This window comes from Passer domesticus, chromosome 4 (assembly GCF_036417665.1).
Source record: "Passer domesticus isolate bPasDom1 chromosome 4, bPasDom1.hap1, whole genome shotgun sequence".
NCBI lineage: Eukaryota > Metazoa > Chordata > Aves > Passeriformes > Passeridae > Passer > Passer domesticus.
The window spans coordinates 14,968,494-14,992,460 of record NC_087477.1 but is presented as its reverse complement, the minus strand read 5'-3'; the positions used below and the strand labels follow the sequence as shown (position 1 = coordinate 14,992,460).

Here is a 23,967-nt window from a genome sequence, read left to right as displayed (position 1 = left end):
GATGGAGTTCAGAGAGGGCAGTGAGAACTTGCTATGTTATTCAGTTAAAGCAAAGTCCAGCAGGGAAATCCAGTGGCTTAGTTTGCTCTGTTGGGTAAAAGTTCAGAAAGGGAAAAAACTTGTTTTCTTTTCCCAAACTCATCAGTTTGTGATTTTTGTGAAAGAATGACTTTGGAATCTGCAGAAACTGCATTTGCAATGACAGCTGCTAAAATGTAAGGATTTCACATTTATAACCACTAAGAATTTCTGAACAAAGGAGAATAAGCGAAGCGGAGAGAAGCCGAACGTTACAGCCTTCGTGTCTTGCAGCCTGACCTGGTGACTCCGATGTTTCCTTTCATAATGGCTGCAAGTGCAGCGTGGTTTGGTGTTTGATTTGGGCCAGGGAGCGAGGCCAGCTGTGCCAGAGACACACCTGCCCCTTTCCTGCTGCCTGCCCTCCGCTGTCTGGCAGCTGGGGGCTCATTCCCGCGGGGCATGGCGGAGGCACATGGCATCCCTTGGCATCCCTGCAGACAGGGCTGTGTGGGGAGATCAGAGGACACAGATAAAGATCACAGATAGAGCTGACTCCATTAACTTCCTTAAGCTTCTTCTAAAGACTGCTGGATCTCTGTGGCTCTGTGTTTTTGGGCTGCTCCACCATCTGGGAGTGACAAATCCAAATATCCTCTCTCCTGGGGCTTGGAAGGACTGCTTCTCGTTCATGCTTGTGATTTTCCATGCACAAAAACCTTCTGGAGGAGGGAAAGCACAACTGCCAGGCCCATTGGCTGGCATGGATTTTATTACTCCTTTCAGCTTCCTCGTTGCCTCAGTTTCTGTGCCTACAAAATGAGATTAATTATCTTTCTCCTGTAAGCTCTTTCCTGGAAGAGGAAAAGGGTGAGAGTGCAGAGAGGCGTTGGTGCTGGAGTAACACACCTGGTGTGCAGCAGGGATGCAGTTACTCTCAGAGGCTGTGCTGGGACACAGGAGCAGATTCCCTGTGCTATTAGGTGCTGGTTTCATATCCATACCCTAAGAGCCACCCTTTTTGCTCTCTTGCCCTAGAAAGACTCTCTCCCCCTCTGTAAGCACACCTAAGTGCTTGCATGGGGAGAATGGCCCACATCAGCATTCCTTACTGTGTGATCTTTGTTTTGATTGACCTTAATATTTCTTTACCTTCCTTTTCATGAGAACCCGGGGCTCTTTCTGCCTGGGCACTGTGAGCTGTTCATGCAGAAGTGTTCATGCCCTTTACTGTCACTTGTCTTTACTTAAGCTACCAGAGTGAACGCTTGCATGGGTGACAGGAAGAGGGAAATACAGTGCCCAAGCCAGCACAGGAGGCTCAGAGGAGGACAAATAGCCTCACTTGCTGTAGTTCTGAATACACGCAGGCTGATAGGTGTTAGGGCAGCATTTCCTGGTGCTGGGAGTCAAATTTGGTTTGAATTCTCCTTGGCAGGTGGAGCACACCAAAGACAAGCCTCTGGAAACTCTGTTTTAATGGAAGGGCTTTGGCTCAGGCCTGACTGCAGGGACTTAGAGCAGGAAAGGCCAAGGCCAGCTGTGCTGTGCACAGCCCAAGATTTGCCTATTCTTGTACCTTGGCAGAAGTTTCTGCTAACGTGAGCAGGGAGGTGATTAGTGGTACCAGCCTTTGGCTAGAGTCAAGTAGAACAAAACCCCAGGGTCTTCATATGGATTGTGTGCAAACGGGGACATTTTCCTTAGCTCAGGTATTTAGAGCTAGGAATGTGCTTTTAAATCACCCACTCAATACACGGACAATTCAGCAACTTCAGCTGTAAAAACTTGATTGAGGACTCTGAAACTGTGGTATAACTCTTAGAAATTTGCTTGTGTGATGATTACAGGAGTGGCCAGACTGATGGCCATCTGCTTCTATGTATTCTGTTCTGGAAGTCACAATTCTCCCATCATGACAACCATTTCCATAGCACTGCATATATGAGAGCTCCCAGATTCATGTTAAAAGGGAAGGGTATGAACATGCAGGCTGGCTTTTTACAACAAATCCTGTGAAACAAGCCTTTTGAGCAGCCACTGGTAGAGCAGACAAGCAGAAGGGTGGTTTCACATCCAGGAGCTGGAATCGTAGCGTAGGAGCAGATAAATTCTGATCTATTGAGATAGATTTTCAGATCTCTTGAGACCTTTTGTGGGTCTGCCAAGCCAGATCATTGAAGTTACTCTCTAACCACATACTCGTATCCTAGTGCTGATGATCTAGGTCTTTCAGGCATGGGAGTTGCTCAGAAGGAGATCTCATTTTGGGTGGGTTTCTTTTAGTTGAAATTTCATTCTAGGTGAATGAAATTTCCGTCTCACTTAACTCATCATACAATGCCCAGGTACAAGGGGAAGATCCATGTGCCGCTTGTGTCAGGAGTTTTGTTGTGTTATTTGCAGATGGCCAGACACAGGAACTCTTCTTTGTCTAATTCTAAACTTTGGGTCACTGCTTCCTCTTTGTAATCTTTACTAGGCTTAGCAAACATCATAAAATCACAGAATGGTTTCAGTTGGAAGGGGCTTTGAAGACCATCCAGTTCCCGCTCCCTGCCATGGACAGCAACACTCCCTCTTGCCCTTTCACTCCATGCTTTCATCCAAAGTCCCTTTTCTCCTTTCCTGGAGCTCTTTTAGGTACTGGAAGGTCTCCCTGTAGTCTTAAATCCTGTATCACTAGGAAGAATAGTTATTAAAATCAATAATTGGATTATTATAGCTTCAACATGAATTATCCTTGTGCATGGAACACCAGTGTCACATTTACATACAAATGGATTTATGTTGTTTATATTGTGTTGTTATTTACTGTGAGCAGTGATAATTGCTAGGCTGGGCTGAATCTGTGTGGGTCATTTTGAGCCTAGATTCTGGAGGAGGTGAGCCTGCATGAGTGTATTATCTATCTCATCATTTATCAGTCTCCTCTTAATAACTTTTGAAGGCATTGACTAATTTCATCTACATTTGACACACGGGCAGAGGTTTTTGTGGTGGGGAGATTAAGGGACAAAGGACAGAGGTACTTGGTGAGCTAGAACTCATTAATTCCTCTGCTCAAATAACAGGTTGTTTGGAATTAACCTCAGGAAATGCTCTTTCACTGGGCCTAAACCTTCCTGCAATTATATGGTGATTATCACAACGTTTTACTGAAATCCTGGGAATCGTTCCATTTCAGCTTGCTGGACAGAGATGTTTGTGTTTACCTTCCAAAGCATGTTTTCACTTAGATAACTGTTAAGTTTTGAGAAGCCAAATCAGATCAGAATTGGTGATCTGCTTCAGAGAGGAGAGTTATGAGAATTGTGCTTTGAGGTATTAGAGGAGGAGCATCAGGAAGGACTTCTAGTCTGGTCTTCAGGATAGTGCAGCCACACAAGCTCAATTTTGTCTTTAGAAACTGCTGATCCTGAGTGCTGTTTGTAGTTAGACAGAACTTGCATGGGTCCCATCCCTCCAGATCAAATGCAGTATTCCTCTTTGGAAGGAGCAGGTATTCCCAGAGTGGTGCTGCAGCTGCAGGATGGTGCCATCCGTGCCCTGCCCTCGAAGGTGTGGAACCAGCCCTTCCCAAGGCTGGGAGTTGGCATGGACAGGCCAGCTGCAGTGAGGTGCCTTTGCATGTGAGTAGAGTAGCCAGAATGCAGCACTTCATGTGCAATAAAAGTTGTTTCTGTGGCTCAAGGTTCCAATAGCTTGCAGCCCCAGGGAGGAGGTCCAGATCACATTGCAGAGCAGTTTCTCATCTCAGGACCATGCAGCTGTCCATGGCCATTACCATGACAGCAGGCAGTCAGGTGTCTAGACCTTTTCCCTTTCTGTAGCTCTGTAAATTCCCAAATAAATGTGCCAACACTGTGACACTCATGAAGTGGAAACTGAACAGAAGTAATGTGAAGTGCTTGATTTAGAATGCCAGCATCACACATTTGGGATAATTTCATGAAGTTTCTGTGTGAAGTCCAATTAGTGTTTGTCACACAAATATCAGGTGTGTATCTGCAGGGATAAGGCAGCGATTTAACTTCACGTGGCAGGAGCAGTCCACTCTGGAGAGAGCACTGCTCACAAAGTGACAAAGAGTCACCACATCCTCCTGTGGGAGCAGCAGATTCAGCTATGCTCAGATGCTGCTTGTGCACAGCTGCTCTCAAGGCAGGAGTGCAGTGAAACTTTTCCTATGGTCCCACTGTGGATGAAGTGGATCTGGAGTTTTTGGAGTGCAAAGAGACAGTGGATCTGCATGGTCACTTCTTGCAAGCTTGTAGCCTTTCATTTCTCAGCCAAGTCCATGTAGCCTCTTTTCCTCCCACTAGATGTGGAAACTGTAATCCTTCTGTAGAATCCTTTATCTCTGTATCTGTAGATGCATCAGTTAAATGAGATCGTTTTGAGCAGAGTAACTGTAGTGAATAAGATGACATGTCTAACAAAAACACTTCTTTCAGGAAAACTTTTGTGCACGTGCCTGACATGGGGCCGAATTGGTTTGTTAGAAGGCTCATGGCAGTGCACTGAATAGTTCAAGTTGATTTTGTTCTTTCAAATTCAAAACATAAACTCACTTCACACTTTTTCATTATAGCTGAGTGTCCTTGTCTCAATTTCCAGCATAACGAGAAGTGTTCCTAGATGGAAATAGCAGAAGACCAGAAAAAATTAAAAACTAGGCCAAATTACATAAGGGGAGGAAAGCAAAAGAGGGGAAAACAGTAATTAAAAAAAAAAAAAGCTTATTTTCTTTCCTTAAAAATAGTTCAATGAAGTCCTTTTCCCCAGCACTAATGTGTTCCCCATGATGTGAGGCTGAAGGAGGGAAGATGCATTTTGTAGGTAAAAATTATGTAAAATAATTTTATAAGTAAAATTTATGTAAAATAGTTATTATTTATTATCTTGCTGCTGCTATTTTTGTGGGCTTCTCAAAGAGGAGATTTGAATGGGGACCTGTAAGTAAATTAAATCCTCCCAGAAGTGAGCCTTTGCCTTGTACTTCTCATCAGCCTAATTCCAAGGAGTGTGAAGTCTGTTATTTGACATTGCCTCGAAGGCAAAGTTTTATGCCAAATTTGAAATAAAAGGCTGTGATCTCTATTTCCTCCTTTTCATTAGGGAATGTGCAAATGAAACAGACCTTCCTGTTTCCAATCTTCCAGCAAGTGCATGTTTCAGTTTGTCTTCCTCTCCCATTGCAAGAGGGGGGGGGGGGAAAAAAAAAAAGATGCACTTGAAAAAAGATGGATCCTTGCCTTCCTACTATGTCTGCAAGAATAAGAATGAAACATGTCTGGACATGCCAGGATCTTAGCAAGGGCTTTGATTCACAAGTGGGAGCACTGTATACTGGGACTCTGTTGTTATTCCTGCCGAAGCTCCCAGCTCCAGCACTCAGAGGATCCCGCCTCCGCTGCAGGGGTGTCTCGGCCGGTCACAGAGCAGCTGAACTGCCACAGTTTACAACCAAACAGGTTAAAGTAGCACCCTGCTGGCTTCACCGACCTTACAGTGTGACCAGAGGCACAGGACCTTCATTGGTGGCATGAATGTCCCCCTCAGACTTCAGTAGGCACAGCTATTCCAGTTACACCAGGTGAGTATCTGGTGCTGGGTGGCCCACCAGTGACAGCTACCGTGAGGAACTATGCAGAAATTAGCTGGTGTAACTCATAGTGGAAGATGAGATTGTAAGAGTCAGTGTTCTCAGCTGTATGCTTCTTCTCCACTGTTGAAGGCACACCATCATGCTAGGCCTTTATTTTAGAGGTGGGTTATCAGTTGTAGTTCTCCTGGGTGAGGGCCAAGTGCTTGGACAATCAAAGTCTAAGCTGAGCTGCCAGTTTTTGGAGTGCAAAGAGACAGAAGCATGAAGCATAATGGATGGGGCAAGCCTTGCAAGTGAAATCAGCACCAAATGTGACCAGGCCTTGTGATTGTCACAGCCACGGAAATGATGGGGGATCTCTCTACAGAGTGTTCTGCAGGTGCTGGAGATCAGCAGGGGCTCTCAGTGCTTTCAGGAGGAACCACAACTGATGTGCTGCCTCTTGGTTATTTTTTTCTCTTGCAGCCGTCCTCTGGCACTATCCTGAGTAGCAGAGTGTCTGAGGTGATGTGGCCAAGCCCTCTGGGGTCCCTGCCAGGCTCTGGCCTTGGTGGCACATCAAGTATCACCTCGCAGTGGGTCCCACAGTGCTCCTGTCCTCCACAGTGCCCTGGGGCAGGCATGCCAGAGGCTGCCAGGCTCAGGATACCTGCTGCTGCTTCGTGCCCATCCCAAACTCCAGTGGGATATCTGAGCTGCCCAGCCAGCTCCTCGTCAGGCCGTGCATTTCAGTGCAGCCATCAGCAGTAGCATGGCTAATAGGCTGCTGCTTAAATGGCTGTAATTAGGCTTCAAAGTAACCATTATGATGAAAGGGGGAAATCTCACATTCCTCTCCACTCTATCATTTCAGGGTGTCTGGCAGCACCCCAGAAAGACACAAGTGCATCACTTGATACCACCCGAGCTACCTGTTTGCAAGGAACGTCTCACCTTTGCTTTATGAAGACCCTTTTTTCCAGGAAAAAAAATGCATTCACTTGTGAATTCAGTACTCTATTCTCTCCATTCCTGTGGGTTTTTATCTACCCCATATGTGAGCACTTTGCAAATATTTGACTGGAAATTACGAGAGATAAGACAGGTCTGCCCTTGCTGCAGCAGGCAAGTGCCTACCAAGCAGAATAAGAACTGCAGGGATATATTTCAGCTTATCGTATCCTAGAATGAGTACAGTGTTTACTGAGAGACTGCCTCTTCTATTTGCTCATTTATCCACTACAAATTGTATTTGAATATCTGAAATGCTGGCATTTGGTTATTGCACTGGTCCTCTTTGTCCCACTTTCCATGTTTCAGACAAACTGGGTTGTGCAGGAGGAATGATAAAGGTGATGCTGCTGATGCCAAATGCCAGCATGGGCTCAGCACCATTTTATTCTGGAAATTGACCTCTCCCTTACTGAGCCTTTCTGCTCTAGGGGGAGAGCAGGATGGGGAGTCTCAAGTGCAGTCCTCTGCACTGTGCTGTTTGTTCCAACTCCATTTTAGAGCATATTAACAGTTTCCATCGTCCTCCTAATTCCACTGCCATAAAACATCCTTCTTACTCATGAAGCAGAATACCTAGATCCACCTTCTTGCCTCCTGGCTAATTACTGTCATTATCTGGCTAGACAAACTTGTCATGAGATTAGAATCTCCTCACAAAACAGGGTCATCTCAGGAAGTTCTTGCTATCCGGTTTTGTGTAAATCAGTCACCTCTGCAGCTAAACAGCAGCTTGGATTGTTGAGAATTCACACGCTCCCAGGAGGGGAGCAGAGGAGCATTTCCACACAGGAGCTGCTTCAAAAGAAACTGGGTGTTCCTACTGACATCAGAGGGGCAAAGCCTACACCCACTCTCTTGCACCTGCTCAAGGAGTTATCCCTTAAAGATACTGAAAAGAACTAACCACTTGCAGTCATTTCATTGCCTGGATGGATCACTGCTGTAATAAAGTTGTTATATTCTCCTTAGTGTATCCTTCACCCCTCTGCCTTGGCAGTTCACCTCACCTTAACTCTGCAGCAAGCCTCAACGTGGACAGAGTCCAGGAAGAAGCCGCAAACCAGGCTGGTCATCTTCTTGTGTTTTTTTAAGGCTTCAGGAAATTCCAGCTGAAGATCCCAAACTAAAATAAATTCAACTCCCCATTTAAAACAGAAGCTGAGCTTAATGCTGTAGGCACTGGTGGTTTGCCTACAGCAAAAAGTCAGTTCTGTGGGACTTCTCTGCAGAGGCTCTCGGGGCTGGCTGTTTCCACGTGTGGGGAATGTAGGTCTCCTTGTGCTTAGGCAACTGGAGAGCCAAGCACCTCTTACCCAATGCCCTTCCAAAGTAGGTGAGCACAGCAGGAATCCTTCCTCCCATAAACCTCTGGTGAGTTCACTTCGCGCACTGCCCACACCGGGCCTGCCGTGCCAGAGAGCGCTATGTCACCAGTGCACTAAATAACTGTACTGCATTTTAACAGGCCTGTGGCATCAAGGAAACCTGTGTTACCCCAGCAGTGCTCCAAAACGGAAACGTGTGCAGTTATAGGTGACTGTAACCCTGGCTACAGCTAAACAAAACACTCCCTTCCTCAGCTATTGTAGCAACCGAAATTGCAGTTGGATCTGGCTGTCTGTAGGCCTGTGATGCTCCAGTGGTTCTCATTCTCTAGTGAGAGATACACAGCTATACTGGAGTAAGGCTGCTCTGAGCCAGCCTTCAGTGTAAGTTCTCTCATTTTCCATGTGAATGTGTCTTGAGGCGTTGCTGCAATCCACTCTTCAAATGGTACCCTGCAGATTAAACCAATGAGACGGTTCTTGAGCTGTCCTGAGCCCCCACCCCTGTGATGCCTGTGTATTTGGCAAGTCTTGTTGAAAAACTCAGAGTTGCTGGTCCACATAGTGCAGACTAAACTGGGGCTGGTAACACACTAAGCTTAAACCCAAACCCATTCCTTCCTTTCGGTGTCTGAGTTTGCTGCGTTTCTGCAGGACCAGTGCAAGGCTGTGCAGATGGACATTCAGAAAAGGGGTGTATGCACACATTCTTAGTGAGGAACTCTCAACAATTCTGGTTCGTTCCTTTGCACAGCAGGGCAGGAGAGCAGCCAGATCCTCAGGGCAGCAATTGGCTGCCCTAATCCTTCCTCTTCCTACGGTTTCCTGCTTCACTTACACACCATTGTCCAATTTCAACAGATGTTGAAGCTGGGATGCTACAGACAATAGTGTTCTCCTCTGATTCATCCTTGCAGCAGGCCCTGTCCTGTGCAGGAAAGGAGGCAAAAACACAGTATTATCTATGTGTCTAATGGGTCTGTTTCATAATGCATTCACACAGGACAGCCAAATGAGGGCTGTACAGACATGCTATTTCCAAAGGGTACCCAAATAAATGAAACTTTCTACTTGCTCATTAAGGGCCCTATTTGGACAGATTTGTGAACTAGCTAGCTCTGGGGTGAGTCTAGGCTATGCTTGGCAGTCTGTACAGCTTGGGAATGAACTCTGTGGGTGAGGGTGCTTGTGTCAGACTGCTGAGCCATTCCTCGAGTAGTCACACCTTTGTATAGCAGTGCTGTGAATTGTCCCATGGGGACAGAGCTGAAAAAGCCTGGACTCTAGACAAAGGATGTGTCAGGATCAATTTGGCCAGCCCAACAAAAGGCTTCTTCCAACCACTGGTTCTTAAATCTGGTCTGTGTGCCTGGATCATATCAGCTGTAGCAGGTGTTCCTCTGGGTTAATCTCAGTTAATATCACTTTTTTGTACTGTAGTAACTGGTCTCCAATGCACTACCAAGTGTGCTGGTATAGCCGAGAGGGAACAATGCGTTCTAGGCAACAGGTGGTGGCTGCAAGGATTGCCAGTCAGCCCTCAAGAAAATGTCCTTGGTGAGGTGCAGACTGAGGCCTGAGCTGCCTCTTGTTGCTGTGGAGAACATGTTTATCTGCAGGCTGTTAAGGCAGCAGGAGCCACTTCTGTATCTCCTCTCCTGTTGAAGTGCTTCTGCTTTGGTGTCGTATGCTTTGTGAGATTTGAGAGAGGCTCAGGGTCAGTCCCCAGGGTAACTTGTAAGAACAGGCTGTGCCATGTTCCCTCAAACCAGGGCCACATGCATCTGAAGTGTCACCCTCAGCTCAGTATTAGTGGAGAGGAACAGTTAGATTGGCAGACAGTCCCCTGAGAGCACCACGTTTGTGAGAGGGGTGGGTTGGTCCTATCCTGTAGTGAGCAGGGACCGTGCTGGCTGTCCTGCTCCTGGCAGCTCTGTTGGACTGTGGAGGCAGAGGTAAAATAGACCACTAAGCACCTGATGGGGAAGGGCAGCTCCAGCAGAAGAGTCTGAGGGGAGAGAAAAAGACCCAGTTTACAGCCATTGATCTGGGCACCTGCCTGAGATAAAGCACTGCTTCCAAGTCTTGTTCTGCTGGTTTTGGGTCTCAAGTGTTTCATGTCTCCCAGAGCCACCTCTCAGTGTCATGGAGCTGCTGACCTCCCAGCTTGTGGTGCCCTTCCTCCGTGTGACCTCCAGCTCTCCTGTTGGTGCAGTGATACCATCAGAGGGGCGAGGGTTTCAGTGCTGGCTTCTGCAGCGTGTTGCAACTCCCAGCACCTGTGGGCTGTCGGGGAAGCAAGAGCAGGTATTTCATCCTGATGGGGAGGGAGAGGCCCTTGAACAGTGCACCCAGGGAATGATTAAACAAAGATTTGGGATCCCTGCTTAGGCATGAGGGGAGACAAAACCATGAACTTAAAGTCTCCCATTCTCCTTTAGGCTTCTGCCAGCAACATCTCTTACTGCCTCTGATGTAGCTTAGGATGGTGAAGGAGATAGAGTGCTCCAAGATGCATCAAAGTGACCTTTGTCAGAAACCTCCGACCTGTCCGGCGGTTTCCATCTTCTCTGTGTTGTATCTCATGATCCACACAGCTCTGTGACCATTTGGGAAGTCTGGCAGAGCCTAAACAAAATATGTTGATATACATAGCAACCTGTCAGATCAACATGTAGGTTTTGCATTCAATATGTAGAATGAATTAGACATCAGACTTGTGGTGCTGGATGCACAGTACCCAGGTTATCAATGAAGCTTCCTAGATATCTGTGATGATATGTTGGCTATGGCACAGCAATTGAGAGAAAAAGAGACCTGGCATTGCTTCATGTATGCCTGTTTGTGCAGAAGTCTCTACTGGCCTTCCAGTGAAAACAAAGCAGTTTCTTTTGTTTGCACACCTCACATTTTGTGAAGAAATGAATCATTTTAGGGTTTGCTTGTTTTGTTCAACAAATGCAAAGTAAGAGCGCTCTCTAATTCCCTCCTACCTTTTGGCTAAGCAGGCTCGTGCTCACCTGAGAGCCACGAGACCTTGACAGGAAGGTTGCACCCTTCAGCTGCCTCTGCTCCTTCTCCATGGACTCTTGCCGAGGGATCGCTGCCTTCTGCCAGCACCTTTTAGATTTGTGCTGGGAAGCAGCGCCCCAGCACAGCCAGCCTGGTACTGCATCCTCTGCTTTTCTTGCCGTGGCCACGGCACAACCCCGCTGTGAATGTGCTGATCGTGGATTTGTCCTTCAGCATCCGAGGGAAACGGCGTCGAGTCCGCTCCCCTCACTGATGAGGCGTCTCTGCTGCATCGAGCTGTTCAAGCGGGACAGGCATTGCGGCTCCTTCACAAAGCTCCTGTGTCTGATTTGTGGCAGAAAGCTCTTCCCTCAGCCCTATTTCTCTTTTGGCTGTGCTAAAGAACAGCTTTGCTTTCCAGCACTGCCTCAGACAAAACACCTGAGGGTCTTGCAAGGTTTTCTTGGTTTTGGCATGCTACTTCCTTGTCCTGTCTGGAGGATTTAAGAGTTTTGCCCTGTTGCGAGCAATCTCCCTGTGCCCTTTCCTCCCTCCCTTATCACTTCCTAAAGCTGGGCCCATCTCTGCAAACCCACAGGACAGTGATGGGGAGCAAGGGATGGTGAAGAGTTAATGTCACTGACGTAAAACCAAAGTGTCTTTCAGTGTTTATTTAGTATTTCACAAACGATAAACCTCTCTGTAAGGGTGCTGGAAACAGAGATAAATTAGTAACTTAACAAAGATCCTTATTGGTTTTGGTGGGTCTGTGAGAGCCCTCGTCTGCACAGGAAGCTGTGTTGCCACACAGCAGGTAGCAGCTCTCCCCTGGGCTGGACATGGGTGTTTTGTGTACCACGGATCATTTCTGGTAATGACCTCTGCAGTGCAGAGACAGTGCTCAAATGTTTATTAGTTTATGGATCCAGAACCAAGCACATTGTGATGACATGGTCACATGCCTTTCTAGTGATCTGCAGTACTTGAAATCCAAGATGCAGTATGCACGAAGTTGAAAAATAAAGAAGGATCCAATGAACAAAAAAAACCCAAAACTTGCAACCCTTAAGAAACACTTCTTGGGCTGAGCCCACCTGGTTGGGACAATGTATTCTCTCTATTCGTCAATCCAGGGTCCTGCCAAGCTGTCTGGTACCTGGAAACTTGTTTTCTGGAGAAAAACATCTCATCACATCCTAAAACCTCATTGTTAACTCCTAACTATAGTGAAATGCAGTTGCACCCTGTGGCTGAAAGGCAAAGAAAAAGAGCCATCTCCTCAAACCTGGGACTAATAGGGAAAACTTCTGTGGCCCAGAAGATGGTACACAGGTTTAAGAAACGAAAATGGGAAGGCAGGAAAAGAATCAGTTGCTTCTTTTCAGGTGAAAGGGCCCACATCTCTCCTGCTGCTACAGCCATTTTAAATGTGTCACCTTAGAGTTCTGTAGTTCTGAAGGGAAGGAAGAGCAATGGGATGGGTCAGACTGCAAGTGGATCCAAGATAGTACCACAACTGGGTTTTCTTAATACCTTCTGTTATCCTCTTGGCCTTTTTGGCCTCTGCAGGACACTGTGTAGGAGGAAGGAGACTTATGCTGCATCCGAGCTACACAGTTCTAGGAAGGTCTTTGGGATTTACTGCCACAGACTGATGAAACTGTAAAGGAAGCTTTGGCAGCTTGGAGAGCAGCAGTGTCTAAGGGCAGAGAGAATTGTGTTCTAGGAAGACATTTGAGTGAGATTCACAAAGGGAAGGAGTTAAAAACTGAATGAAGCCTCTTTGGTTTGGGCTAAGGTAGAGGCTGAACACAGCAGCTTGAATGGGAATCAAAAGCTCAAGTGTACCTCAGGCTCCTCCAGAGGCCTTGAGTAAAAGCTGCCATCCCAAATTGTCCTGTCTAGACTATTGCTGCCAGAGCACAGCTTGGGCCAGAGACTAAGGAGTCAGGAGTCTCAAATCACAAGTTACATTTGCATTTCTTTGCTTGTAAATGAAATGTATTTGATAGGAAATTTCTAGGACAACAAGCATGGCTGTCTTACAGCACAGTGTAACTAAACCCTCATACTCAGAAATCACAAGTAGAGCCCTCAGAAAACTCTTAGGCTTGGTATAAACTTGATATAACGGGGTATCTTAGACTAAATATTTTGCACTGCCTTTATTTGCTAATCATCCTTCAGAATTCAGAGATCAAGCAGTTCAATATCTTTCTGAAACCCTGTGGGCTATCAAAGTATTTCCTTTTTCTTTCTTTCCTTAAAATGAGAAGTGGTAGTCTCATATAATTGCTGGAGTTGCAGCTGTAAAAGGGAAGAATTGCTCTAAGAGCACTGTCGCCACAGCTAGTGACACTGCAGACTGTTTTCTGGGAAGTGCTGGACTAGGCCCCTCTTCATCCTTTGGGGAAACACGAACTGTTGCTTCCTCCTTCCGATTTTGTTTCATGACACTTCTCTTTTGTGTCTGAAGTCTGTGTTTTCCACCCAGCCCTGAAACTGGTTTCAGTGTCAGCCTGAGATGTTGAGGGAGCAGCAATAGGCTCCAAGCAGGTAAGCAGACACCCCAGTCTGTGTTCACTAGCTCTGTCTTCTCTGGCACGAGGATGGATCCTTTCCCAAGGGCATCCCTTTAAGCTGCCACATGGATGTACTTTAACCAAGTATCATTCCTGTCATTATGATGTGACCCTTCAGCCCAATACCCAGGGCAAGCATGTGTCTGTCCAGGGCTCCTTCTCTGTAGCAAATGAAACTATGGCTCCACCTCCATCCCAGGGAGATGCTACCCTCTGGGAAGGACAGCTGAGCTTCCCTGGTCATTCAGACAGCTGTCCTTCTGTTCCCCACTCCTCCCCAGCCCCACAGCACAAGGAGTTTGTTTCCAGTTCCTCTCTGTAGCACAGAGACGTTGAGGAGCACGAGGTGGGATGTGTTCTGTTGTCACACATGCTCAGCACCCTCTGCAAATGGGCAGAGTGAGAATCTCAGAACAAAACAAAGGGCCTGAGGCTGGTTTCTCTGCAGACAGACAGACAGACCTGCAGTCTTGCAGAACACAACTCTTCTCCCTGTCCTCTCAGTCAAACCCGAGCTTCCTCACTGAGCTCAAACTTTCCTTTGTACCGTCAGAGTGACCTCTCACCCAGGGCTTGCCTGCCCAATTTGTAAGCCCTTTAATAATGGTAATCCTTTATCCTGCTTTGCACATCAAAACACGTGCAGGCTCCTCCCAAACAAGAGAACTTGGCAGATGAGCCATGGGTAAAAAGCACAGTAATTTATACAAATTATGCTGTTCAAAGGTGTAATTTCTCTTTCTCCCTAGCAGAAGGAAAAGATTTCTTCCCATCCAGATGTCACAGAAGCAGTGTTTGTAATTAATCACTGCAGTATTAGGTTTATCTGGGCACAAGACCACTCTGCTGTGGATGTACCATGTACTAAGGGTGCAGCTGGCAAAGCCTCAGTGTGTCCCAGTGCCTCTCCAAGACCAGGGCCTGGAGAGGGGGTCTGGGTCAGCTTTTCCCTTGCTGCAGCGTTGCCTGTGGTTCTCATGGCCCTTTATAAGTGCTGCATTTTGTGGCTCTCTAAAGGGAGCTTGTGCTTCCTGTGGTTACGGAGCATCTCACACAATAAGTCTCTAACCTGAGCTGAGGATTATCTAAGTGTCTGTGGCAAATTCTTCATGGAGAAGATGAAATCATTGTCATGTGTTCCAGCTTCTCTTAGGGGTGATGGTTTCTGGTATCGTTGTGCAGGGGGGCAGTGAGTTTGTACACTTTGCAGTCCCTCATGAGCCACAAATAATGTTTAGGAGAGCTCCTTCACTCCTGGGAGTGGAGGAGATGCAGGCAGAGCACACAGTGGATGTGCTGTACCCTGCCCAGGACTGGGAAGGGTTGTCACTGCTGCACCATCCATTGGCACAGCTTGTCACTGCCCCAGAGAACCTGCTGGCATCTTTTAGACCTATGTAAATTCTGGCCTTAATGAATTTGGCAGCTTCCTCTTGAAAACCTTTATTGGGTGACTTTCACACTGCCCCCACAGAGTCCTGTTCCTTGAAGTCAATGGGAGATCTGGGTGTGGTGAAAAGTCAAGATCAGACCTGTAAATCAGATGATAAAGAGAAGTGAATCAGTAGGAAATGCTTTTGGGGAGCGACATAGTTCTCTGCCGTCAATTAAAACTGCAGGGAATGGCCCAGAAAGAGCTTCCCTCTGACACGTAAGGGACTGTATTTCAACAGCATAATGATCTAACAGGGCTTGCTGGTAGACTGGGGACATAAAAGCACATTTGTGCCAAATACATTGTTCAGGCCATCTAATAAAATCCATTTCTGAAGGAGGATATGCAAATCTGTGTGGTTCTTCCCAGGATTCATTGAGACCACTTGTGCAGTGTTCACATATCCTGTGGCAGAGCCCAGTCCCCGGAAAATTGACGTACTGTGTGCTATGGCCCAAAAATGTCTGATGTGGCAATACAGGCTCAGCTCTAGGGAACATATTCTGCTATGTCCAAATCTCGTAGGTACTCTGAAAGCCTCCCTTATTCACTGGCTCCTCCTCAAACATCTGCGGCAGCTCACCGTGAAATTACGTGCCACTTCTGTCCTTTTGGTCACTGAGTTTATTTAATTAATGTTATTCCAACTTTCTTCCTGGCTTTCTTCTTCCTTCATTGTTTCATAAGCCAGTGGTACCTAGCCTTCTGTGGGTCATAAGTCATCAAAAGGTTGCCTCTGACGTCATTGCAAATAAAATAAAAATGCATTAAAACAAGCCTGTGCAAGTGGAGAGCCCGAGTGGAGAGACAGAAAGGGCAAAGGAGCGTGCCAGCTTTCAGTTCTGGCAGCTGCAGCGCTCCTGGTGCCACGCTCAGGTGAGCTGTGCTGGCACAGGGTGACCCTCGGGCTTTGTCCCCAGAGCATGAGGCAGGCTTCCATAAAAACACAGACTGGGAAATGCAGTTGTCAGCACTGGACATCAGCACTCCCATTGTCTGTGCTCATAGCATTTCCTGGGGTACTCCCTCGCCCCTGCACCATGGCTCTGCTCCTGCCACCACCCCATCCAGGCACTTGCTGTGCTTCTGGGGCAGTGTTTGGGAGCTGAGTGCCTTTTCCTGAGCCGTTTTGTCCCGTTGCTTCAATCTCCAGCAGCAGCAGAGCTAATAAAACAATTCTGAGTGCTCTGCAGATGGAACATGTCATACTGGGAAAATCAATCCACAGATCTGCTCTTTGATGGAATCTAGCTGCAGGCAGATGCTTTCATGTGAAGTAGCATCTTCCCAGACAGATTATTTCCTTGCTCACATTGTGTACAGACGTGCAGCTCCTGGCATAAGCAGCTTTGCGCTGCAGCATTTTTCTAAACACAGCTAGAGTTCCTTTCTCATGCAGGCCCTTCCCTTTAGGGGTGTTTTGGAATGGCCGAAGGAGAAAACAGGCTGGCACTGCATCTGGCTAGGTAAATGTAGTCCCAGGAGTAACAAGTGGGATCACAGGAGAGCTGCAGGACCCCCTGCAGCCAGCCTCGGCACAGTGCACAAATATCTGGCACGTCCAGCTGCTCAGAAGAAAAGGCAGGAAGTTGGTCTGTCAGCATTTCCATCTCATTTCCTCAACATTTTTAAAGTGGAAAAAAAAAAAAAAAAAAAGAAGTACAGCCACCTCCATTGCAAGGAACAAAATTATGAGGATCAGCTGGGAGCTCCCTTCAGGCAGCTGAGCAGAAATGGTCTGGAGTTCTCAGCAGATGAGACACATTGAAACATGTTGTGATACTCTGTTCTATTTCTCAGTATTGCATTTGTACCTAGAAACAGCGTCAAACTCCCAACAGGCCAAGTGTCCCACATGGCAAACTCCAAAGAAGCTCCATAAACAGAGCAAAGGCTCCCTTTATCCATACACTTATCATATGGCACACTGAAACCACAATAAACCCAGCAGGTGAACTTGTTACAGTGTTACTTGTAACATTTTCTATATGGGGCAGGTGTTTCTTTTTACTGAGATTGGGTTTGGTGTCCAACAGCTGAAACTAGAAATAGTAAATCGCCTCCTAATCTAACCTGGCATGACTCAGTACTTTATTCCAGGTCTGTTTGGTTTTTATCTCTATGTCAATTATTGACTGTTAACAGCTTTCCACAGGACAACTTCTAGCCAGTCCAGAGTGAGCACAGGAAAACGCAGCGCAGTGTGAGGCTTGTGAACTTTGAGACCTGAGCTGACACGACGTCTTGGAGCAGCTCCCCACCCCTTCTGCTTTTGTAACCCCCTCCTTTCCACCCATAGTCCTAAACAAACCTGGTGGCAATATGAGAAGTCATGTATTTACATGGAAAAGCAACTCTGGAATAGTGCCAGTCTGTTCTGCCTTCGGTGGGAAAAGCAAGTGGGTTTTGTCCTTTAAAGTAATAAAAAGTAATTTATTTTTTTAACTTTTCTGCTCTAATTTACACCTCATCACATGTTTTTCTCTCTCCCTTGCAACCCGCAGCCCTAGAGGCTGGCTTCCATCAGGAGGGGCCACTGTGCCTTTCCTGAGCTCTGGCTCTGCTACACATCATACACGAGTAGGATGGCTAAAGAAGGACAGGCACAGTGAAATTTCACTCAAAGCAGTTCATTCAGCCATCCCCGGATTTCCCTGTACGTCTTGCTAAAATTTACTATTTGGCAATTCTGACTGTGGGGCACAGCTCTATCTATCTATCTATCTATCTATCTATCTATCTATCTATCTATCTATCTATCTATCTAATAGTCTGTCCATTTTTTCTACACAGCACTTCAGTGACTTCCTCATAGCAGATTGGTCTCTTATTTGTTCTGCTGCTCATTCTTCCAAAGTGCAGAAAGGTCATTCTGCCTCAGATCTCAGAGTTAATGGCAGACAAAAGGAAGTGGGTGTGAAGTAGCTTATATGTACACTGTGAAAAGCTGGTGCCCTTTCTATTTATAGCCCTGCTTGAACTTTCATTCATTTAGTTGCTATTTTGGTATGGCAAACATTCCATCTCCTGGGGAAAGTACGTTAGCAGCGCACGTGAGCAGGAGGGAAAGCACATTGGTCATGCAGGCAAATATTGAAAGGCCTGGAAACCAGTGCCATTCCCAGAAAGCATATAGAACCAAAGTGATACTGAAGGGAAGCTCGCTCATTCAGCTGACAGGCACAGCAGTGCTTTGAGGTAAACCCAACCCCTTTATTGGCCTCATGTCTTTGATTCCATTTTAATCGAAGGAATTGGGAATGTATCTCTTCTCAGAGTGGCAGAGGTTTGATAAAAAGAACACCCTTGGTCACTTATGCCATGCTCTGCTTTCTCGGTAGAGAGCTGGCTGATGAGCACTAAAAAACCTCAGTGGGGCCTTCTAGGGCTGGGCAAGGCAGTTTCCTTAGCTGGTCAGTGTCTCACATCTGTCTGTTACATAATTTTTTTGTTCTTACCTCCCTTTGTCTTTTGTGAGATTTCACAAACTTCTTTGTGGATTTCACTGAGGTTTACCTGCTGAACGGGTAAACAGTCTGGCCACTGCCTCCAATTAAAGCAAACTGATGAAGGAAAATTCTGGGCATGGCCAGGTGTAGCCTATACTTTGAGATCTTCCATGAGGCACACGTGCAAGGAGGCAGAAGGAAGGTTCATCATGAATTGGGAGTGCTTGGTGTGACAACTTCAGTCTTGTGGAAGGCTGTTAATAATTGACATTGAGATAAAAACCAAGAAAATATGTGTATTGATACCTTGTCCTAGGATACCTATCCTATCGATACCAGCCTAGTCCTGATGGATACTGAGATGAAAATGGTACTTACTTCAAGCTGTTAAGTGTTTAACAAAAAAAGACGTTGGATACACTCAGTGGTTTTGACCCAGAGGAGATGCTTTCTATTTAGTACAGGGAGGGTGTCCCAGTCATTTCATGGGACAGAATGGATGTGCTCAGGTCCTATGACCACTGGAAACAGTGAAGCCACGAGTCTCATTTTGAAGAAAATTGAGAACCCGTTACTTTGACCTCTCTCTAATTGCACATGAGTTTATCTGAGGAGGTGGAAGGTCTTCCAGTAGATGGAATAATGAAAGAGAGTTTCCTTAATCCTTCTCTGAATTTGGTTTGCAGAAGCAAAGAATTTTGCAAGCTGGTTGTTCAACAGGCATGGTGCTTTCCCTCTGTTCTGGGGTTAAGATCTGAGAGCAGCAGCAAGCGTTGAGGAGAGTCCTGTGACTGTGAAGGAAGATGTGTGTATTGATACTGACATCTCCTCTGGCTTGAGTAATCCTGGACGTGGGGCGAGGTCATTCACACTTTCATGTGCTAGCCAGCAAGTTGGATTCTCACACCCTTATCTATTATACTGGCTAAGGCGTCGCTCTGTTTTCTCTTCTATCTGCATAACCAGGTGTTGAGCAACTGGAATGTCATTCCAGAAATTCTGACTGGCTTGGGTGTGTGCTCCTTGCAGGAATAATTTCTGGGAATCACTTTGGAGGGCCAAACAATATGATTTTTAAAAATTATGTTACTGTACAGTGTGAATTTAAATGAATTACATAATTTACCAAGCGCCATCCCTCTATTGCAGAGGAGCAGACTCCTCTGCCTGCTGTTTCAGAGGGTGATCCAGCTCCCAGGAGCAATGTGCTATTCACATAGTTATAATGTTTATTCATACTGCCTATATGTGCCAGTAGGCAATTGAGATTTATTTCATATTTTCTGTTGTTTCAAATTTGTAGCAGCATTCTTCATCCTCTCACAGCCCCATGTCTTCATAATTCTGCCTTGTCATTCATTTCACTCAGTTACAATCAGGATACATTCCCAAATGGAAGTGACACTGCAGCAGGCACAGAAACTGGGAGGGAGCAACGTTCAACACAGCTAAACACTATTTTCTATGGTTCTGGGCAAAACCCTGGCCTCTAGAGCAAAAGGATGATCACAGTAAGAACAGGAAGGCTTGGCAAGCTAGGAGCTGCCTCCTGATGAGCCCTGTCGCAGGAGCACATGTGCGGCAGAGTCCAGAATCCCTGCAAGGCCCACAGTCGGGGCAGGCTCTGGCCAGAGCAGAGAGCAGGATAAACCCCACATCCCTCAGGGTACCATGGTGGCATCAGAGCCCCCAGGGAAGGGGAGTGTAGGGCTTGTCCTCGAGCAGCCAAGTCAGTGTTGTGTGTAGCTGCTGCATGGTGTCGAGCTGGCATGGTCAGCTCAGGGGTCAGGACACAGCCAAGTGTCTCCTGACACGCTTCTGTGTCCCAGCCACACCTCTGTTGGCAGGGAGCAGGCATAGTTAATACTCTCATAGTTAATATTCTCATGGCAATATCTCAGCTATGGATGAGATAGCTGCTCTGAGTCCTGGGAACTGACCAAAGCTGCAGAATATGGAAGAAGTCAACTCTGCACCCGTATGCAGCACACCAGGCTATAGCAGTTGCTGTAAAGGTTGAGGTTTCCATTGTATCTCTGTGCTTCAGGGCTCCCTGAGGGTTTGAAGACATCGTGCCATCCTTGATGCTCGAGCTCCCTTTCAGTCAGAGGCAGTGACTGGCCAAGGCCCTTCTGGACACCTCCTGAGGTTTTGCTCCTGAGGTTTTGCACAGAGAGCAATGACAAGGTGAGCTCACACCTCCTTCCAGACCATGGCTGCTCATGCAGCATTTAAGCACAGAATTGGCAGCACAACTTTTTGATATCTGGAAATTTGGCCTCTCCAGAGCATTTGTAATCAAAGATAAATCAGCTGGGATGGTAAGGAAAGCTGCCCATTAGAAACCTTGCCTGGCAATTGTACCTTGTGCAGCTGGGATATGTTTTTAGCTCACTGTACAACCACATTTCAGCTGTGCATTATGCAACTGCTATTAGCACTAATGAGTTACAAGGCTTGTATACTGATACTGTTCCTAGAAACAGCCTGCTCAGGGATGCACTCCTTTGGATTGGTTTGGGGAGTTAGATGGAGCAGAGGGGCACTGTGTACTTTGGTCCTCTCTTGGATACCTGAATCCAAACCCAGGTAAGGGTCTGGTCTTCAGCTCTGGATTTCAAAAGTAAAAAATAAAGCTGCCTCTGGAGTCAAATTTGGATTCTGGTTAGGAATAATGTCTCCCAAATGCTTGTGAGTTTGATATCCAGCCTGATATAAGGATTGAGGGGACAAAAGCAATTATTTAAAACCTACTAACTAAAAATCAAAATAAAATTAATCCCCAAACCATGAAGATAACCTACCATGGAAACCTCATTAAATTCTTATTTTGAGTAAAATGAAAATAACTGTCAAATGCTAACATTTCTAATATTGGTATATAGAATACACTTGGAAGAATGCAGAAAGATCTGCAGGGGCTGTGAGTGCAGCTTTACCCATCTCTGATAGATCACTGAAGTCAAGAAATTAGCATTGATTTCTAGTGACGGAATTTCTTACTTGTTTTTGGGCTAGCACAGTAAACTCCGGTTATCTGGGGCTGGCAGGCGTGAAGTTTGGGTCTCGGGTTTGTGTTGTCTCTCCAGAGGCTGTGCTTGCTCTCACCAAGGGCTGTGTGCATGTCCAGACCAGGCAGTGATGCAGCCATGGGCTTAGCACACAGACTGGTACTGACTGTGCTGGTGCAAAACACAAACCCCCTCAATGGCCCATCACGGCCAGGGCTTGAGATTTGTGATCTGCTTGGACGTGGCACTTCCTATCGTGTTCCCTGGCAGCTGTGCAGGGCTTCCTTGGGAGCCTGGAGGAAGACAGGGAGAAGATGGTAGGTGCAGTTGAAAGGCAGCCGGATCAAAGGCAGGTGATTAGCATCAGGACAGGGTGTCTGAGCACAGCCTTCCCCTGGGAGGCACCCAGAGGTGGGTCACTCCTTTGTTTGCTCGGAGCCTGGTGGCCGAGGGGCAGCCTGTGCATGGGCCACACGATAAACAGGCACAGGCAGGAGCCCAGGCCAGCCACGTGGCTGGGACCAGCAAGATGCCACTGCAGATTCCCAGGAAGCTCTTGGCCAAACACGAGACCAGGAAATAGAAGGAAATAGAAGCCAGGGTTCTCAAGCATGTAAACAGCAGAAACCACAGAATAGCCACGCTTGCTCTGGAAAATGGCACTGCACTTTTGGGGCCAACAGCTGGCCAGATGCTCAAGCTTAAAAGGCAGTGACTCAAAGCCAGTACCAGCCTGGGATTCACCGTCTTGCATCGAAAAGCCACGATATCCTCAAAGCTGTCAGACAGAGCTGCTGAGGAGAAAATTGCCCCATTGTCTGCATGCCAGGCTGCAGTGCTGAGCCTAATGCTGATCTGTGGATATGGATCAGGAAGAGCTTGGGTAAACTATTACTCCAGAGTAAACTGGGAACAAGGAAGAAGTCTGCAGACTTCATTCACGCGTTCTCACGGTGTTTTGCAAGCCTGAGCATTCCTGTTCCATAGCCAGACAGCAGAAGCACATTTAGCTGCGTACCCATAACTTGGTCTGTGCCACCCAAGGACCCTGGGCTGTTTTGGGATGTCTATAGAGATTTAAGGAAGAAGGAATAGCCGGGGGAGTCTTTGAAACCAGAGCAGGTTAGGCACTCAGGGGTTCAGGAAGGGCTGTCTGCCACATTGTGCTGTAGGAGGTGGTGCTTGGAGGAGACTCCCTGAGTATATCCACTGCTTATTGCCTGTTCCCCTTGGGTTAGGAGAAACACCTCTCAAAAGCCATGCTGCAAGCATGGCCCCCCAGGTCTGTCTTTCTCCAATTACCTGCTTTCACCCTACAGTGATAGTAGTCTTTTCCAGATAGATATTTAGCTGTTATTATAAGTGTGTTGTCAGCCTTAGCCACATTCTGTCACTATTGGTGTCAGCAACTGCTCTGCTTCAGAGGTTCAGGGCTGGACCACTGCAGGGATGGAGGGAGCTCTGCTCTTCATCGCTGCCTTCCCCAAAGCTGATTGCCAAAGCATTTAGTGGATACCCCACGATTTCCATCCCTGACACTCACTGTGAGGAGCCTATTCTGAGTTGCAGCTTTGAGTTTTTCAACCTGTGGTGGCAATAGAGGGATCCCAGGCAAGTCCTACCACCCCTGTGAACTTCAGGCAGCTCTTCACAGAAGTCTCTTCCCTTAATTTGCCCATTTCTGGAATGTATGGTCTAGTAGTGTCTCCACTTTGGGGCCTGAGCAAAAGCTCTTGCCTAAATAGCAACTGCCCTGTGACTAAGCAATCAGCTGCAAATTTGGAGTGAAGGTGTTTTAAAGATTAGGACATGTTTGACTACACGGAACAAAGACAAGTGTCTCCTCACTCATGGACTTAGCACTTACAGAGCTGCATGTGGCAAATTCTTTTGCTTTGTGTCTCTTGTTTTCTCTTTCATGGTAATAACTGGGCATGAGCTTGTGGGTTTCCTTGTTTGTTTTTAAAGGCAGTGGATGGAGTTGGCAAAAGCTTTCAGTTTAGGAGGTCTGAGCCTATTGGTTTAGCTCTGAATAAGGGGATTACAGAGTAAGAAACATGGGGAAACCCTGTTCTGGTAGATCTTGTACACATTCCTTCCGACTTGTTTTGGCATCTCTCCAAAAACAATGGTAAATTATGTAAGATGCTGTGAGAGAATGGCAGGAGCGTGAGTATACATCTGCCTTTGGGTGAGAGGGGAAAATATGCTTGCTATTTCTTTCAGGCTCGCTCAGAGGCAGGCGGGCAGGTGTTGTCAGTATCCACTCAGGAAACCAGGATGCTTTCTCCCATAAGCAGTGGCTCCTCCTCTGGTTTTCAGCTTGACAGTACCTGAAACTGTGAGAGCTCTGGGAAAGCAGTCCAGCTCAAAACTGCAATGTTTAGGAACACCTTAGGTTTGCAGGGATGCAAAGGCTGAGGCTAGGATCAGCTAGGCCAGTCCAGCTGTACCATGTCAAGAGGCTTCTGCCTCTGGCCCTCAGCCCTGTGCTACTCAGGTGGAGGATGCTGGTCCTCACCAAACTGTTC

At 46.8% G+C, this 23,967-nt stretch overlaps 2 long non-coding RNA genes across 3 annotated transcripts in view; one reads left to right on the top strand and one right to left on the bottom strand.

Annotated features, from left to right (window-relative positions):
- LOC135298570 (uncharacterized) overlaps nt 1-23,967 on the top strand; it is a 63,297-nt gene that overhangs the window by 12,499 nt on the left and 26,831 nt on the right. The gene's annotated exons all lie outside the window — the stretch shown is intronic.
- LOC135298572 (uncharacterized) lies at nt 4,172-8,106 on the bottom strand. The gene is made up of 2 exons (XR_010360561.1): nt 7,630-8,106; nt 4,172-4,655 (listed from the first exon to the last, which is right to left on the bottom strand). It is a non-coding gene; the product is annotated as an uncharacterized LOC135298572 (long non-coding RNA).